Source organism: Palaemon carinicauda, chromosome 29, assembly GCF_036898095.1.
Source record: "Palaemon carinicauda isolate YSFRI2023 chromosome 29, ASM3689809v2, whole genome shotgun sequence".
NCBI lineage: Eukaryota > Metazoa > Arthropoda > Malacostraca > Decapoda > Palaemonidae > Palaemon > Palaemon carinicauda.
Genome location: NC_090753.1, coordinates 34,236,830 through 34,245,509, shown reverse-complemented (window position 1 = coordinate 34,245,509; position 8,680 = coordinate 34,236,830). Strand labels below are relative to the sequence as shown.

Here is an 8,680-nt window from a genome sequence, read left to right as displayed (position 1 = left end):
TGAGGGTACACTCAGGCACACTATTCTATCTTATTTTTTTTTCTTCCTCTTGTTTTTTTTAAATGGTGTGTTGGGCAGGCTTAATAGAAGGGCCATGGATTCCTGGTGGTTTATCAAGAGGTTGTCTTTTCCATTTTCTGATTATTTTTCTTCTCAAAACCATCCTTACTGTCCTCCCTTCAGTTGAAGTGGCTATCATGGAGGGTATTTAGCCTTGCATGGTGTATCGGCTCCTCCATGTTGACCAGTTTTTCCGACTTTTTACTACAGTCTATGGGTATCATCAATCACTTTGTTTATAATTCTGCACGTATTGTTTTTGTTATAATTCTTGTTAATCTAGTTTTTAAGTATGCTGTCTCTTTTTTATTTCTATTAATTCGTATGCTGTCTGGAGACATTGAGCGTAATCCGGGACCAGTACGTCCTAGATTTCGTCAATGTCGTCTTCTGTATTGCAATATTCGTGGTCTTCATGCAAATAACCAAGACCTTACAGTTGCGTCCAGACAATATGTAAGCAGAACACCATAAAATTCTGTGGTTTGAAATAAAGGTTGGAAGGAAAAATGTAATCAAAAATAATATTTATTACATAAATAAGCCTTTAAAATAACGTAGTAACGGAGTTACAAACAATTGGTTGGAGAACAAGGCAATTCACGTAAATCGTAGGGCGTTTCCTTCGTTCTGCTTCGCTCGCTGTCTGTAAAGATATATTCAGGAAGATTAGTATCTAAAAAGCATGGTCATTTATGTAGAAGAATATACCCATCGGAATAATAACCCACTTAAAATTTCCTTACAATTGAGCAACTGAGGTTTACATTAGTATCAGGAAGGAAATAAAAGGGCCGATACATCGAAACCGAACACCATCCTGAAATGAACGGTAAACCTAATATAAATTTGCTCGGTCGTAATATGGGAGACAATTCGTCATAAATATAATCACTCGAAACATTAATGTATTAGACGATTCTCTTACCCAAGTGTTAACAACGTGAATTTATGAATAAGCTAGAGTTACTAGTCCGAGAGCTAAATCACCTGAAAGGACAAGAGAATGCGATATAAAAAACATATTGACCACAAAAAAAATCTATTACGAATCTTCATAAGATTAAAAATGACAGACAGGAAAAACTTTAATAGGCAACACAAGGCAATGAGAGTTCCCAATGATAACCTTAAAAATAAGCCCTATATATTCTTGGTACTCACCATTGTCGAACCATGCACAAAGGCGTTGTAGATGGATTTTGGCAGATTTTCACAAGAGGGTGACGTAGACCAGGGATCCCAATAAAAGCCTTTAGCCTAAGAAAGGCATGTCGGACAAATAAAAAATATGGAAACCTTTCCAGGTGAGTGAGGTCTCTGTGTCTCTGTCTCTGACACTGTCGCACGGCCGGGCTGCCTACCTCCTCGTCGGCATTTTCGCTCGAGTAAAGCATATGGAAGGAGGAGGAGTTAGCAAACTATCCATCTTTAAAGACTGGACGGCAGGAAAGACAGTTTGATGGTACCAAGAGTAGGGCAATTGAAAATACCAAATTCTTAATAATTACTAGTCTTTCCTGTCGCCATGTGAAAATATGAAATGTCTTGTACAGTCCAGGTGCGAAGATGGGATTTTTTCAGAAATGAAAAAATTCCATCCTGAAACATATGTAACAAGGACAATTGTAAGAAAAAATACATTTAAGAATTGTAAAAATAATTAAATTAAATACAAGAAAATACAAATACTGAATAAAGATTAAAGCATCTGTCTTGTCCTTTCTTGGCTTAATATAGCAGCCTTTCTTTTGGGCCTTAAGGACGAAGTAACAGAATTACAAACATCAGGAGTAGCTGAATTGGTACTTCCTGCGTTTTCTAGTATTGGAATAATATTATTTACATGCAACCTTGATGTCTGGCCTGTTTTTCCCTTCTTAATAACAGCATGGGTAACTTCACCCAAATCATTCTTAAAAACTTCCAAAATTATGCCTAGAGGATAATTATTCCTTTTGGTATGTTCCTCCTTAATTAATACAACATCGCCAACCTTCAGTAATTTATGAGTAATGGGTCGATACCGCCCCTTTCTGTCAACTGCTTGCTGAATCAGAGTACCTAGAAATTCAATATGATAGGTCTCTATTAAAGTCTGCCTAATTTTACACAACTTTACGTAATTCTGAGAAATAGCTTGATTATCAGGGTTAAATTCTGGATCTTCAACTGAAAGAGGTTGAAGATTAGGGATAAGGTTTAGAGAAGTCAATTCATAGCCTCGCACGAGCTGTTCCGGCGTTATTGGTTCGGGCACATTGTCAGTCTCAGCACGAACAGCTTCTTTGAAGGCTATAGGTCGTCGATTAATGAGATGCACAATATTACAGACAAAAAATTCAAAGTCTACATACGTCAATATAAAATTCTTAATTGCTCCAAACATTAATCTTATGACCATTTTTACACAGACTTCTACTAATGATCCCAATTCACTGCAGCCTTTGAAATATTGCTGAAAGGAGAGGGGTTTTACATTATTTTCCTCAAAATATAATTGCGTCTGAGGGTCACTATTGAAGGAAGTTATGGTATTACCTCCTGCCACCAACTGAGTCCCAAGATCACTAATACAAAGTTGAGGAATCCCGTACTCAAAGCAGTGTAGCTGAAATGCTCTTAAAAATTCTGCAACATTCAAACTCCTGCAAATTTTGAGGTTAACTGCCCTAGACCAAGTACAGGTGATACATAGTAACCAAACCTTACGGGTCTCTTTTCCATCCTTCGTATTGAAGGGTCCTAGATAGTCCATAAATATATTAGAAAAAGGAACCGTAGGAGGATCTACTCTGAAGTCTCTGTAAAAGTTCTGATTTAACCATATATAACGATTATTTAACCTACGACAATGAACACACTGTTTAAGAGCCTTTTTCACAACTGAGAAATGTTTAGGGATGTAATAATGCTTTCTGAGCTCTTTTAATACAGAATAACATCCTGAATGTAATAATTTGAGGTGTGCATCCCAAATAATTAGTTTGGTGAATTGACTGTCTGGGTGCAATAATAAAGGGTAATTTCCACTTAAGCCATAATCCCATTTTTTGAATTTACTCTTAACTCTCAGAAGACCATGTGAATCTAAAAATACATTAAGTTGCGTTATAATAGGAGGAATGTCTTTTCTGGAATTAAGACCATGCTGTAGGTAAGAATATACCTCAGGATAATGCTTCCTTTGTTCAGTGTTTAACAAGTAATTTATAGCCTGGGCAAAGTAATTAGCGACTGATGAGCAAGCAATTTTCGCTTTCAGCTTCCAATTGTGCACCACTAAGAAAATTCTGCGAAAAATCAATACAAGTTTCCTGAAATTGGAATAATTATTAATATCAATAAGATTGTTAGCAACTTCAATAACCTGAGCTGTGGAAGGAGTTGCTTGAACCTCAGTGGGCATCTCAATTGCTGGTATGGTAGTTGATAATTGTGGAACTTCATTTATACTTAAATTTGGTCCTGAAAAAAAGCAAGAATTTTGCAACTGGTTGTATGACACACATCTGGTGATTATGTCCGCAGAATTGTTTTTCCCTGAAATAAAGCTAAATTTTATAGGAACCGTTTCACACATTCTTTGTATTTTATGAAGTCTGTTTACGACAAATGGAGAATGTTTATTTAATTTGTCCAGTTTCAAGGCAGCAGAATTCAGCCAATGTAAGGCACAGAGAGAATCAGTATATACGTAAATATTATTAACCTTTAAGGGTTTTAAGCAAGCAGATCCAGACAAATCTTTGTAAATCTCAAGAGCACACTCAACACTTAAATGTATTGCGTTAAGTTCCAGAGAGGGCATGGATTTACTCTTAAGTTGCTTATTTACAAGTCGGTTTTTGGCATGTATAAAGCTTAAGCGATTGGATTCAATGTGTTGTAAATAGAGTACACAACCGAATATGTCCTTACTAGCATCTGAAAATATATAAATATCATAATTGCCATCTCGTGGACCAACACACCTAGCAATTTTTAAAGGAGGAGCTTTGTTGGTTTGCCTGCAAATATTAATCCATTCTCTCTGCAATTCTTGCGTTAATGGTTGATCCCAATGTAAATTCCTTTGACACTGTAATTGATGCATGAACAATCTATAGCGATTAAACAATGGCATATTAAAACCAAAAAGGTCAAACTGTGAAGCAATTGTCTGTAAAAGAGACCTTTTAGTATTAGCATTGGGATCAAGACAAATTGGTTTAGTGAAAATTTCCTCGGAACATCGGTCCCAGTTTAAACCAAACAACTTGTTACGTAAAGGCGCAGCTGCCTCGGCTTCGCGGTCCACCTCATCCTGTAAAGTCAAGTCATTAGTTACAACCTGCTGAATGTCAAATTTATAGGGATTGAATATATTTGAAAGCTGTTTATACGACCACTCTAACTCCTCTGAAGTGTTGGCAGTAATAGCCCCATTGTCCATATAAATCATGGAATAGATAGATTTCTTTAAATCTGCTATTCGAGAATCCTCTGAAGGTTGTAACACAAGTATGTAATATAATGAAATCATTAATAAAAAGGGACTACATCTAAGGCCAAAAGGTAATCTTACATTCTTAAAAGCCAATAAGGAAAAATCACCTTGATTCACATTTTTGTACCAAAAAAATAACAACTTCGACTGATCAATTTCTGTTAAAGATAACATATTAAAGGCTTTCTTAAGGTCAAATATGAGTAACTTTTGGTCAAATCTAAGCTGTAAAAAGGAAGAGGACAATTTTTGGTTTAACGTAGGCCCTGAATACATGCACTGGTTATGTGACAAAGATATATTATTAGAAGAATCCCTAAGGTTAGACAAAAACACAATCCTACATTTGGTACTATCCCTATCCAGTTTAAAGATAGGCATATGTGGTAAAAAAGAATGTTGAGGATTCTCACTTTTAAACACTTCTAAATCATAAATGGGTTCAAATATGCCTGCCTTCAATTGCTCCTTAATAGTTTGGTCAACGAGCTGCAAACGTTCTGGATGTCGTTTAAGTCTCTTGAGGTTAGACCTTAATATCAACTTAGATAGATTTTCATTCTTTGAAAGTAAATGAGAAACTTTCCCATTCCACAGCAAGGGAACGATAATACGTCCATCAGACTCCCTACGACGAAGGGTTTTGATGGTAAATTCGACCAACTGGTTATTAAGTTCAATACTTTCATCATTGTAGGAATTCTGATCGTAATTTAAGTAATAATTACATTCAGACTCTACAAGTTGATCAGTGGCCTGTTGAAGTGGTTTCTCCATAAGCATGCCTCTTTCATTTATTACAGAAAATGAACAGTTTACCTCAAAGTTAGTATTAATGTCATCATCGGCAAAAATATCAACTTTAGAGTTCAGCAGAAAGGAACTACTCTGGATATGAATAGCAGAACTACACTCAAATGGGTTACTAACAGCAGAGGTTTGCACTCTCGTATCAGCTAAATTATCAATATTCTTAATCATTAAATCAATGCTACCAGACAGCAAAATACCTGCATGACACTCGGTATACATCGATGAATTTATTCCTCCAAAAACTGTATCTGTACCTGCAATACAATAAGCGAAGTCTGTACCTAAAATGAGCTGAACATTATCAATTTCATGAGAAAATTTATTAAGGAATTGATCAGCTAATTTAACACCCTATGCCTGAAATTTATCAACTAATCTACCAAGCAGAGGTAATTTCAATGCTACATTAATGTTTGGTACAACCAAGCAATAAATTATAAAGGATTTATCTCCAATCGTAACAGGAACTTCAACAATTTCAGTAAAATACTCCTTGTTACCATTAAACCCATTAACTGTTAGCTTTACTTTAGAGTTAATGATTTTAAGATTATTCTCCTCCGCCAATTTCTTAGTGACAAACGTGCTCTGCGAACCACTGTCCTTCAGTCCTCTGTAAACAGTCCCCCCATCTTTAAATGAAAAGGTGGGTAAAATGGAATCACCATGAGAAGTAGGAAGGACGGCAACACCGCTGCTTATTTGAGAAGTTTCCACCTTGGATTCGCAGTTATTAATATTGTTAGAGTTTCTGCCCGGTGACAGACTCCTATCACACAGGTACGTCATATGCCAGCTGTTACAATTTGAACAGTGTCTATTGAATTTAAAACGGCACTTACCGGAGACATGATTAAACTGGCCGCATTTTACACATCCATTTTTAGATTTTAAAATATGCACTTTATCTGTAGAAGATAGAAAATTAGGGCACTTATGAATAAAGTGAAATTTATCAGTATTTCCAACCGTAGAACACAAGGAACATTGAGGCGAAGACCTGTCTTTATCATATGTTACTGCTTCCGCAGCCATGCTGGTAGTTCTCTCTTTACGAAGAGGGAATATTAATGTCTTTACAGGTGAAGCTTTACATTTCACACTTTCAACACCTTTCCCGTCACTTTCGTACCTTTCGCAAGCTGCAAAGAAATGTGAAATAATGTCATTTAAGGAAGGATGAGTCTTTCCTGTAATATTAATAAGATGACGCTGAAAACGACCATTTAAGCCGTGCCAAGCAAAATATCTGACAAATTCATCCGCTCGAATGTTAAAAGTCTTGACTGCTTGGCATACTGATCGGAGGATGGAAATAAATGTGAAGGGATCATCACCCTCTCTTAAACAACTCCGTAATTTTCCTAATTGCATTGTTTTTACAAACCTCCTTAGAAGCAAAGGCGGAAATCAATAGTTCTTTGGCATCTACATAACGCTGTTTGTCAGCTTCCAGAGAACTTAATAAAGTCTTTGCTCGACCGTCTATCTGTTGCTTCAACAATAAAAGTAAATCTCTGTCTGGATACTGAAATGCATTAGTTGTAGCCTCAAACTCTGCTATAAATTTCAATAAATCTTCTCCTTCTTTACTTGTAAACTTAGGAAGAGGAGCTGTTGGCTGTTTCAGTAAACTGCGTGCCACGTCGGGAATATTAGAACCATTATTACCCCTGGAAATCTCAAGTAATGGTAAACAATACTCAATTTTATCTAAATAATCCTGGCAACTTGTTAATTCTGGCTCTAACTCTGCTTCATCAGATACGTCAGGAAATTTCTTCAAGAGGATTTGATCATCTAGCTCTGACAACTTGTTTCTATAATTAACAAGAAGACCTTTAATAGCTAACTTTTCTTCTTGTGTAAGGGCAGAATAGGTGTCAGACCTATTGAATTGTTCGGTGACTTTTCTCCGAATGACTTTTCGTTGTCCAATCAGTACCTGTAAGTTAGCCATTATAACAGACGTATAACAAATGCAAAATAATAAAATGTTAACTTTCTGAAAAGGAAAAATATATTTATTTAAATGAAATGTTAATATCCTGGAAAGGAAAATGTCAATGTCCTGCAAATAGAAATATGAGAAACTATTGGGAGCCCCAGTCGTGGTCAATTCTCTACTGGATCATCTGCACCATCATTAAGCACCTTTCATTGTGTTGCCCCACGTTGGGCGCCATAAGCAGAACTTCATAAAATTCTGTGGTTTGAAATAAAGGTTGGAAGGAAAAATGTAATTAAATATGATATTTATTACATAAATAAGCCTTTAAAATAACGTAGTAACGGAGTTACAAACAATTGGTTGGAGAACAAGGCAATTCACGTAAATCGTAGGGCGTTTCCTTCGTTCTGCTTCGCTCGCTGTCTGTAAAGATATATTCAGGAAGATTAGTATCTAAAAAGCATGGTCATTTATGTAGAAGAATATACCCATCGGAATAATAACCCACTTAAAATTACCTTACAATTGAGCAACTGAGGTTTACATTAGTATCAGGAAGGAAATAAAAGGGCCGATACATCGAAACCGAACACCATCCTGAAATAAACGGTAAACCTAATATAAATTTGCTCGGTCGTAATATGGGAGACAATTCGTCATAAATATAATCACTCGAAACATTAATGTATTAGACGATTCTCTTACCCAAGTGTTAACAACGTGAATTTATGAATAAGCTAGAGTTACTAGTCCGAGAGCTAAATCACCTGAAAGGACAAGAGAATACGATATAAAAAACATATTGACCACAAAAAAAAACTATTACGAATCTTCATAAGATTAAAAATGACAGACAGGAAAAACTTTAATAGGCAACACAAGGCAATGAGAGTTCTCAATGATAACCTTAAAAATAAGCCCTATATATTCTTGGTACTCACCATTGTCGAACCATGCACAAAGGCGTTGCAGATGGATTTTGGCAGATTTTCACAAGAGGGTGACGTAGACCAGGGATCCCAATAAAAGCCTTTAGCCTAAGAAAGGCATGTCGGACAAATAAAAAATGTGGAAACCTTTCCAGGTGAGTGAGGTCTCTGTGTCTCTGTCTCTGACACTGTCGCACGGCCGGGCTGCCTGCCTCTTCGTCGGCATTTTCGCTTGAGTAAAGCATATGGAAGGAGGAGGAGTTAGCAAAATATCCATCTTTAAAGACTGGACGGCAGGAAAAACAGTTTGATGGTACCAAGAGTAGGGCAATTGAAAATACCAAATTCTTAATAATTACTAGTCTTTCCTGTCGCCATGTGAAAATATGAAATGTCTTGTACAGTATGATATTCTTTTGTGCTCAGAAACTTTGGTTT

General features: G+C 36.2%; 1 long non-coding RNA gene across 2 annotated transcripts; it reads right to left on the bottom strand.

The window, feature by feature from the left end:
• Nucleotides 1-7,605: 7,605 nt before the first annotated feature.
• LOC137622764 (uncharacterized) lies at nucleotides 7,606-8,443 on the bottom strand. 2 transcript variants are annotated; one of them, XR_011040468.1, is made up of 3 exons: nucleotides 8,255-8,443; nucleotides 8,019-8,080; nucleotides 7,606-7,910 (listed from the first exon to the last, which is right to left on the bottom strand). It is a non-coding gene; the product is annotated as an uncharacterized lncRNA (long non-coding RNA). The 2 variants fall into 2 exon arrangements; XR_011040469.1 differs by lacking the exon at nucleotides 8,019-8,080.
• Between the last annotated feature and the right edge of the window lie 237 nt (nucleotides 8,444-8,680).